Raw genomic sequence first — 9,258 nt, 5'->3', positions numbered from 1 at the left:
AGATGCTTGTGGTTGTTGGAGGCCAATCATATCAGCACCGGGACATCACTGCAGGAGTTAATCTTCACCTGCTTCATCAAAGACCTTCCCTCTATCATAAGATCAGAAGTGGGGATGTTCAGCGATGATTGCACAGTGTTCAATTCCATTCTCATCCCATCAGATAATGAAGCAATCCTGGCCTGCATGCAGCAAGAACTGGACAACATTCAGGCTTGGGCTGATACGTAGAAAGTAACAATCGCGCTACACAAGTGCCAAAGCTTCTTCCACAGCACCTCCCAAAACCGATGCCTGTACCTCCTAGAAGGACAAGAGCAGTTAGTGCATGGGAACACCAACACCTGCAAGTTCCCCTCCAAGGCATGCACCATCCTGACTTGGAAATATATTGTCGTTCCTTCATTGTCGCTGGGTCAAAATCCGGGAACTCCTTCCCTAACAGCACTCTGGGTATCTTCACCTCACGGACTGCAGTGGTTCAAAAAGGCACTCATCACCACCTTCTCAAGGGCAATTGGGGATGTTCAATAAATGCTAGTATTGCCAGCGACACCCACATCACATGAATGGCGAATGTTTTTTTAGAAATTGCTTTACAGAAAATGAAGTACTTTTTGAAGCGTGGTCACTGCTTGTAATGTATGAAAACACGGCTGCCAATTTCTACACAGCAAGATCCCACTGGTGACGTTGGCTCTCGGATCCAGATATGCCCAGGACACCTGGGAGAACTCACTACCTGTTAGAATCATAGAACCCTAGAAATTTGCGGCACAGAAGGAGGGCCATCGGCTCTGGATGAAAGACCTATCCAGCCTAATCCCACTTTCCAGCTATTGGTCCGTAGCCTTGCAGTTTACGGCACATCAAGTGCATATCCAAGTACTTTTCAAATATGATGAGGGTTTCTGCCTCTACCACCATTTCAGGTAGTGCGTTCCAGACCTCCACCACCCTTTGGGTGATAAAAGTTCTCCTGAACACCCCTCTAATCCTTCTACCAATTACTTTAAATCTATGGCTCCTTGTTATTGACCTCTCTGCTAACTGAAATAGATGCTTCCTATCCACTCTAGCTCGGCCCCTCATAATTTTATACACCTCAATTAAGTCTCCCCTCCGCCTCCCCGTTCCAAAGAAAACAACTCCAGTCTGTCCAATCTTTCCTCAACGCCAACATTCTCCAGTCCTGGCAACACCCAGAGGACAACAGAGGACTCAAACTGAATGTAATTGGAAAGAGCACCAGAGGGCAGATGAGGAAACATTTTTTTACATTGCGAGTTATTATAATCTGTAATGTTCTGCCTGAAATGGTGCTGGAAGCAGATTCAATAGTAACTTTCAAAAGGGAATTGGATAAATACTTGAATTGGAAAATTTTGCAGGGGTATGGGGAAAGAGCTGGGAATAATTGGATTGCTCTTTCAAGAGCACGACGGGGCAAATGGCCTCCTTCTGTGATGTATGATTCTCTAATTATCTGAAAGGTTTTATTAAAGGATTCATGTAAATGAGGCTGTTATTTGCCTGCTCCACTATCTCAGTTTATTTCTGTGCACAAGTGCCTGTTCTGTTTCAACCTCATTGAAATGATTCGGGGTTCGGTACTAATGAAGCTCAAGTTAAACTCTGACATACGGCGTAGTGGCCAAGTGGTAAGGCGTCGGTCTCGTAAACCGAATAGCATGGGTTCGACCCCCATCTACGCCTCGGGGCATTTAATTTGACATTTTTAATGTTTCTCCTTTTTATCTCTATCAAATACATTCATAACTTTGAGCATTTCTTTCAACTCTCCTCTTGACATTCTTTGCTCTAAAGAGAAAAATCCCCGCTTCTCCAGTCTCTTTGCATAAATGAGGTCCCGCATCCCTGGTACCATTCCAATAAATCGATTCTGCACTCCCTCCAAGGCCTTGCCTTCTTTCGTAAAGTGTGGTGCCCAGAATTGAACGCAATACTCCAGCTGCGGCCTCATCGGTGCTTTATAAATGTTTAGCATAATTTCCTTGCTTTTATACTCTATTCAGCTATTAATAAAAGACAGGATCTGAAATCCGTTTACACAGCTTTCTCAACTTATCCTGCCACCTTCAATGATTTGTGTGCGCACACCCCATGTGTTCCAGTTCGTGCACCCTCTTTCAAATTGTACCATTTAGAGCTGGTTAATTAATTGCAGGGGAGAGCATTCTGAGTGGTTTCGGGGCCAGTGGTCTGCAGAGGGAGACGATTAAACGAAATAATCGGCCCCATTAAATTTCTACCATTTAGTTGACATTGCCTCTCCTCATTCTTCGGACCAAAATATATCACTTTGCACTTCTTTACGTTAACTTTATCTGCCATGTGTCTGCCCATTTCACCAGTCTCTTTCTCTTCATACTCCCCCTTTGTAGCTCTTACTATCTGCTTTGTGACCCTTTGCTGTTCTTTGTAACTTTCCCATTCACCAGGATCGCTGCAATGTTTTGCATTTGTGTTTGCTTCTCCTTTTATTTTAATGCGGTCTCTTACCTCTAGCCGCCCATGCCTATTTTTTGGCCAGTAAAGTTCTTGCCCCTCAGATGTTTAAACTGATTCAATTTCATCTTAAATTATTTCAGAACACCTCCCACTTCTGTCGTTTTACTTGTGAACAGATTTGCCCAGTTTATTGTGGACAGGCTCTGTCTTGCTGAAGACGGCCTTGCCAAAACGTAGAATCTTTGTAGCTGCTTTGCATTTCTCCCTCTCAAACATTGCGGTGAACTCGAACATGTTATGATCACTATTAAATACAGCTTCACGTATGCTAAATCTGATGAATAAATCTGGCTTGTTACTCATTACTAAATCTAATATGGCATGCCCCCTTGTTGGTTCTAGGACATATCGTTGTAGACACTATCCCGGACACACTTAAAAAACCTTTCTGACAAGTGCTAGTCTGCTTATCCCAATCTCTGTGAAAGTTAATATCCCCCATTAATACAACACTGCCTTTACGATGCGCTTGTCTAATTGCTGCATTTATACAATCTAGCACTTCAGACCAGCGACCAGGGAGCCTATACACAAATCCCACTGTCTTAATCGCTCAGTCTTAAATCGTTTCCTATTTCTTAATTCTAACCATAAATTCTCCACTGTCTGTTTACCTCTCGTTATATCCTCCTTAACATTGAATTGATTTCATCCTGAATCACTAAGGCTACTCCTCCCCCTGCACCATTTCCCTATCTTTCCTGTAGTCCTCCAGCAGCACCTCCGCCCCTTTGTATTCCCGCCATCTTGAGATTAAGGCTAATATTCCATGAACCTAGCATTTTTTTGTACATGTCCGGTAGTTTGAAGCAATTACGCTACGTGGACTATTAAATCTCTCTGCTCCTCCACAGTTCCTAACTATTTGCCATTTTGAAATTACTCTAATCCACCTTTCTTAGTTCGAAAGTGGATGATCTCACAGTTCCCCACATTGAACCCCGTCAGCCACAGTTTTGCCCATTCACTTAAAGTATAAATGTTCCCTTGCAAATTTCTGCTTCCATCTACACTACTTACTGTGCCGCCTAACCTGGTGCCGTCAGCAAACTTGGACATACGATGGAAGTCATCGAACTGTGAAAGAGGGCTCAGAATGGGAATCGAACTTTGGGCTGACATGAAAGGGCGTTGGTATTCGGAATGTACAAAATACAGTCCCCAATGCTCCTCTTATCTGCAGCAGACCGAACGTAATTCGTAATATATGTTCGATCCTTATTGGTTGCTGTAACCTGATGCTGTAGCTCGGTGAATCATTGTTTCAATATGGAAAGGATTTTGCCTCTGTGGGACAATCAGTTAACACGGTCGGCCGTGAGCTCAAAAATTAATGGTTCTGCGAACGATCGGGTAATCTTTACATTATTGGCTCACAGTTTCAGATTTCAACGTGCGTTTTGACTGAAAGGAAATGTGCTACAAACATTGCCAGCTGGGCAGAGCTGACATTCCCACCATTAACCCTGCGATCGGAAGCAGGCACATCAAAAATATATAAAAGCCTGAGATTGGCTTCACGGAAATCAGATTTCATCTTAGCAGACAAGTCTCCGAAAGGCCAATGGGAGGCTGCACTGGTTGCAGGAGAGCTGGTTAGCTGTGACATTCATATTTCCGCAGTGAGCCAGACCAGACTCTATCCAGGTTTCCACAATGAAAGTCACACCGTTTATTTTGGAAGAGCAAAATGATACTTACATCCTGACTGGTTTCAGTTGATATTTGAGAGATCATTATAAGATCCTGCAGGGCTGCCTCGGTTAATAACAACTGTCCGAAGCTGCATTTCAGACATGCCATCAAATCCATCGTTTTGTTGCCGTTTTCCAGAATCCCGAATGAGTGAGGCCGCAAAAAGCAGCTCTCTTCAATCACCCGCTGCTGGCAAAAGCCGCGAATGTGGCCTCAGACAGCGCATTACAGCCCATCTCTGGTGAACACGATACCACTGCAGCAGAGTTGTGCACAACTTTGCATCTCTCGCTTATAGGTGACGTTGTGGAGGTCGATATTATAGAATGGTAGAATATTACAGCACAGAAGTGGGCATTCGGCCCATCGTGCCTGTGCCGGCTCTTTGAAAGAGCGAAACAATTAATCCCGCTCCCCTGCAATTTCACCATAGCCCAGTATTTTTTTCAAGTAGTTATCCAATTACATTTTCAAAGTTACGATTGAATCTGCTTCCACTACCCTTTCAGGCAGTGCATTACAGATCTTAAATATCGCTGTGTATTAATGTTTCCTCATCTCTAAACATAACAGAAGTCTTTCATCCCTTCTGCCATTCTAGTAAATCTCTACTGCAGACTCTCTGAGGCCTTTACATCCTTCCTCACTGTGGTGCCCAGAATTTGCCACACTACTCAACCTTATGCCTAAATGATGTTTTATGAAGTTTGAGCATAGATTCCTTGCTTTTGTTCTCTATTTCCCTGTTTATAATATCAAGGATCCCGAATGCCGAATACTGTCCTGCTGAATATTTAAAATGTTGCGAACCCATCAGCAAATTTTGAAATTTGCTCCCGATACCCAAGTCCAGGTCATTTATATATAACAGGAAAAGCGATGGTGCTAATACCCACTCCTGGGGGACACTACTGCAGCGAAGGCAGCGCATTGCTGTCCATCCTTGGGAAGCAAGATACAATATGGCCTGGCAAAGCCTCCTCATACACCGTGGAGATTGAATCCAGGTCAATCAGCCTTCCAGCAACAGTTGGCGAGGAACGAATGAAATGAAACGTTTTACTTGCCTCAGTGAGGAAATCACTGGATAATGTTACAGGAAAAAAAACAGAAAATGCTGGAAATACTCAGCAGGTCAGCCAGCATCTGTGAAGAGAGAATCAGAGTTAACGTTTCGTCAGGACTGGAAAAAAGCAGGAAAAAGAACAGATTTTAAAGCAAGTGTAGGTGCTGGGAAAGGGGTAGGGAATGAAAGAACAACAAGGATGGTCTGTGATAGGATAGGAGGCAGTAGAGGGTAAGAGACATTAACCGATATTCAAGGCAAAAGGAAATGGTAATGGGGCAGCTTAAGAAACAAAAGATGGCTCTAGATGAAGTGTAAATTGCCCTGACAGAAGGAAAGGCAGCTGCCATGTGGGAGCGAAGAAAATAAAACACAAATAAACAAAAAAGAAGTGTGGAAAAAAATATACATGCTAGGTGCCGATGTTATGGTCTGAAATTGTTGAACTCTATGTTGAGTCCAGAAGTCTGTAAAGTGCCTAATCAAAAGACGAAGTGCTGTTCTTCGAGCTTACTTTGAATTTCAGTGGAACAATTTAAGAGGCCTAGGACGGTGAGGTCTGAGTGGGAGTGCAGTGGAGAATGACAGTGACAGGCGACCAGAAGCTCCCGGTCACCCTTACAGACTGAATGGAGGTGTTCTGCAAAAGGCCACCCAATCTGCGTTTGGTCTCCCCAGTGTAAAGAAGACCCCATCGTGAACATCGAGTACACTATAGTAAATTGCAAGAAGTACAAGTAAATCGCTGTTTCACGTGGAAGTGATGTTCGGGGCCCCTGACAGTGGGAAGCAGCTGGTATAAGGGCATACGTTGCATCTCCTGCGCTTGCACGGGAAGGTGACGGGTGAAGGGGAAGAGGTGATTGGGGTGATAGGGGCGTGGACCAGGGTGTCACGGAGGGAGCGGTCCCTTCAGAATGGTGAAAGGGGAGGTGAGGGGAAGATGTGTTTGGTGGTGGGATCACGCTGGAGGTGGCAGAAATGGTGGAGGATGATCCGTTGAATGTGGAGGCTGTTGGGGTGAAAGCGTAGGGGAACCCTATGGTGGTTGCAGGAGGGAGGGGCAGAGGTGAGGGCAGAAGTTCGGGAGATAGAACGGGCACGGCTAAGGGCCGTGTCAACCACAGTAGAGGGGAATCCTCAGTTGAGGAAAAATGAAGACATGTCAGAGGAACTAGTATGGAAGGGGGAATCGTCAGAGTAGATGTGGCGCAGATGGAGAAACTGGGAGAATGGAAGAGAGTCCTTACAAGAAGCAGGGTGTGAGGGAGTGTAGTCCAGGTAGCTGTGGGAGGAAGTGGGCTTATAGTGAATGTTTGTCAATAACCTATCCACAGAGATGTTGACTTAGAAGTCGTGGAAGGGAAGGGAAGAGTCAGAGATGGACTATGTGAAGGTGATGGACGGGTGGAAATTGGAAACAAAGTGAAGGAAATTTTCTAGTTCAGGGCGAGAGCAGGAAACAGCACCGATACCGTCATCAATGTACCAGAAAAAGAGGTGAGGGAGGGGAAGTGAGTGGGATTGGAACAGTAAGTCAGGATGACCAGTCGGTCTCAGGTGTTTAGGTCGGGGTCGCTCCTGGAGGTGTGGGCTCGCATCCCACTTCTGACGTTTACTCCTTTGTTTATATTGCACGATTTTGCGAGAGGTCATTTTTCGGCCCTTTTGATTAGTGCTTGCAGAAAACGAAACCGACTTCCATCCACGGCAGATTTATTTTATTGGTTGTAAGTATGTATTGTGTTGGGAGTAAACAGAACAGGGCCCGTGGAATCAATCCATTATGCTCAAATTTGCAGTAATCCACGCAAGAAGTTATCGGACAGGACCGAAATCATTCCACAACAATCTCCAGCGGTTCTGGAAGAAGGTCACTGCAAACCATGATATTGATATCAAGCCTTTAAAGACATCAATTAATGTCTTTCTTAGCAATCAATTACCTGTGGTCCTTGTAAATATAATCGGATGTGTCCATGTTAGATAAAGATGTATTTGTGAGTTGCTGTTGTGTTGAATGTAAGTGATTTTGCGTCTCTGTAAGTTGCTGATATACTTAGATGTGTCTGCATTATTATTAATGTATTGGTGGGTGATCTGTGTCAGTTACAAAGGTATTTCTGAGGTCTGAAAATATCCAATCCGGCACGATTCTACCTTCTCATTGCCCCACAAGGGGGGTACGGTAGACTATCTGTTACATTCGGATTCAACATTTGTTTTTAGTAACTATGTTGACATTTAGAAATGTGATAATTATAAAAAAACAACTCTTGTTCTACCAGCCTCTCTGACACTGCTTCCGCGTCACATAAACTCTCTGCTACCGCCCAAGTGTCCCTTAATCTTTCTGATACAACCTGAGTGTTCATTACCCACTCTGATATCTCCATAGCATTGCTCACCCTCGCTGATAGATCCTCAGCGTCTCTTACACTCTGTGAAACATCCGAAGCGTCCCTTACGCGCTCTGATACATCCCGAGAGTCTCTAACCCTCCCTGATACCTCCACAGAGTCCACTACTCTCTCTGGTATCCACTCAAAGCCCTCATACCCCCTTGATACTATCTCAGGAACCCTTCAATTCCCTCACATCCTCTGAGCTCACCTTTGCTCTCGCAATCCCCTCTGAGAAACTTTTAGACTCCCTGATACCAGGTGCAAAGAGTGTTTGGAATGCCGTGGCTCAGGACAATGTGGGCGGAACCGGCTGACTTCACAGCGTGTGTAGGAAAGTTAAGTGGACTTTGTGTGTGAGAAGAGCACCGAAACGTTTTGCTTGGAGCTCCGCCCTTGAGGCAAGTTTTGTGCTGTCAGGTAAACTGCTATAGTGAAAGCACAAAATTAAAAACAGAAAAAGCTGGAAATATTCAGCAGCTCAGGCAGCATCTGTGGAGAAATATTCATTTTACCAGGACATCACTGTCCACTGTGACTGATACTTCACGTGGGTCATAACTTACAATTTCAACACCTCCGTGCAAGGAACAGTTTGGGCGGGAATGAGGACCTTGCTGATTTGAGAAAATAGAGCGAGGCAGCAAAACAAAACTCCCCACTGCGGATTGGGCAAAGATGGCACTCAAATGCAGGAGCCTTGGATGTGTTGAAGTAATGAAAAAATGTTCTAGTCTGAAATGCAACAACGCTAGATTTCGAAACCCTGCGTGTAGAGCGGAGTCGATTAACGGTCCACCTCCTTAACCTCTCAACCACCTCGCCCCGTGAACACAGCGCAGAGAGATCTTTTCTTTCCTTCTTTCTCAATGCAAATCCCTGGACCCAAAGCAAAAGCAACAGGAAAGCCAGCTTTCAGTTGTCAGTCACCAGCATCAGAAGTGCGATAGCCATGACGTGCTAGCCTGGCTGAGCGTTCTAAGGCGCTGGATTTAATTTTCAGTCTTTTCGGGGGAGTGGATTCAAATCCCACCGCTGCCACAACTATGTTTATTTTCGGGTTTTACCAGAGAAATGCTCGCTGCAAAGTTCAAAATAAAAATATATGATATAGGAAGCATTGATTAGGTCAAGCAGCATCTAGTGACTCATACTCTTCATCAACAATCCCTTTATTAAGCGGTATCGTGCGTGGCAATGTTATTCTTTTTATTCCTTCCTGGAATGTGAGCATCGCTGACAAGGCCAGCATTTATTGCCCATCCCTCATTGGCCTTGAGAAGGTGGTGGTGAGCCGTCTTCTGGAACCGCTGCCGTCCGTGTGTTGAAGGTACTCCCACATTGCTGTTGGAGAGGGAGATCCAGGATTTTAACCAAGTGATAATGAAGGAACGGCGATATATTTCCAAATGACGATGGTGTGTGACTTGGAGGGGAACCTGAAGCTGATGGCATTCCCATGCTCCTGCTGCCCTGGTCCTTCGAGGTGGAAGAATTCAGGGGTTCGGGAGGTGCTGCCTAAGAAGCCTTGGCGAGTTGCTGCAGTGCATCTTGTAGATGGTA

The 9,258-nt window shown here is 44.9% G+C and overlaps 1 non-coding gene across 1 annotated transcript; it reads left to right on the top strand.

Moving 5' to 3' along the window:
- The first annotated feature begins 1,644 nt into the window (after nucleotides 1-1,644).
- trnat-cgu (transfer RNA threonine (anticodon CGU)) lies at nucleotides 1,645-1,716 on the top strand. Its single transcript has one exon. It is a non-coding gene; the product is annotated as a tRNA-Thr (tRNA).
- Nucleotides 1,717-9,258: the final 7,542 nt, after the last annotated feature.

This window comes from Somniosus microcephalus, unplaced genomic scaffold (assembly GCF_052327205.1).
Source record: "Somniosus microcephalus isolate GS21.2 unplaced genomic scaffold, FLI_Smic_1.0 unresolved_chr1, whole genome shotgun sequence".
In the NCBI taxonomy this organism is placed as follows: domain Eukaryota; kingdom Metazoa; phylum Chordata; class Chondrichthyes; order Squaliformes; family Somniosidae; genus Somniosus; species Somniosus microcephalus.
Note: the sequence above shows the minus strand (reverse complement) of the source record. Positions and strands in the feature narration are given on the sequence as shown.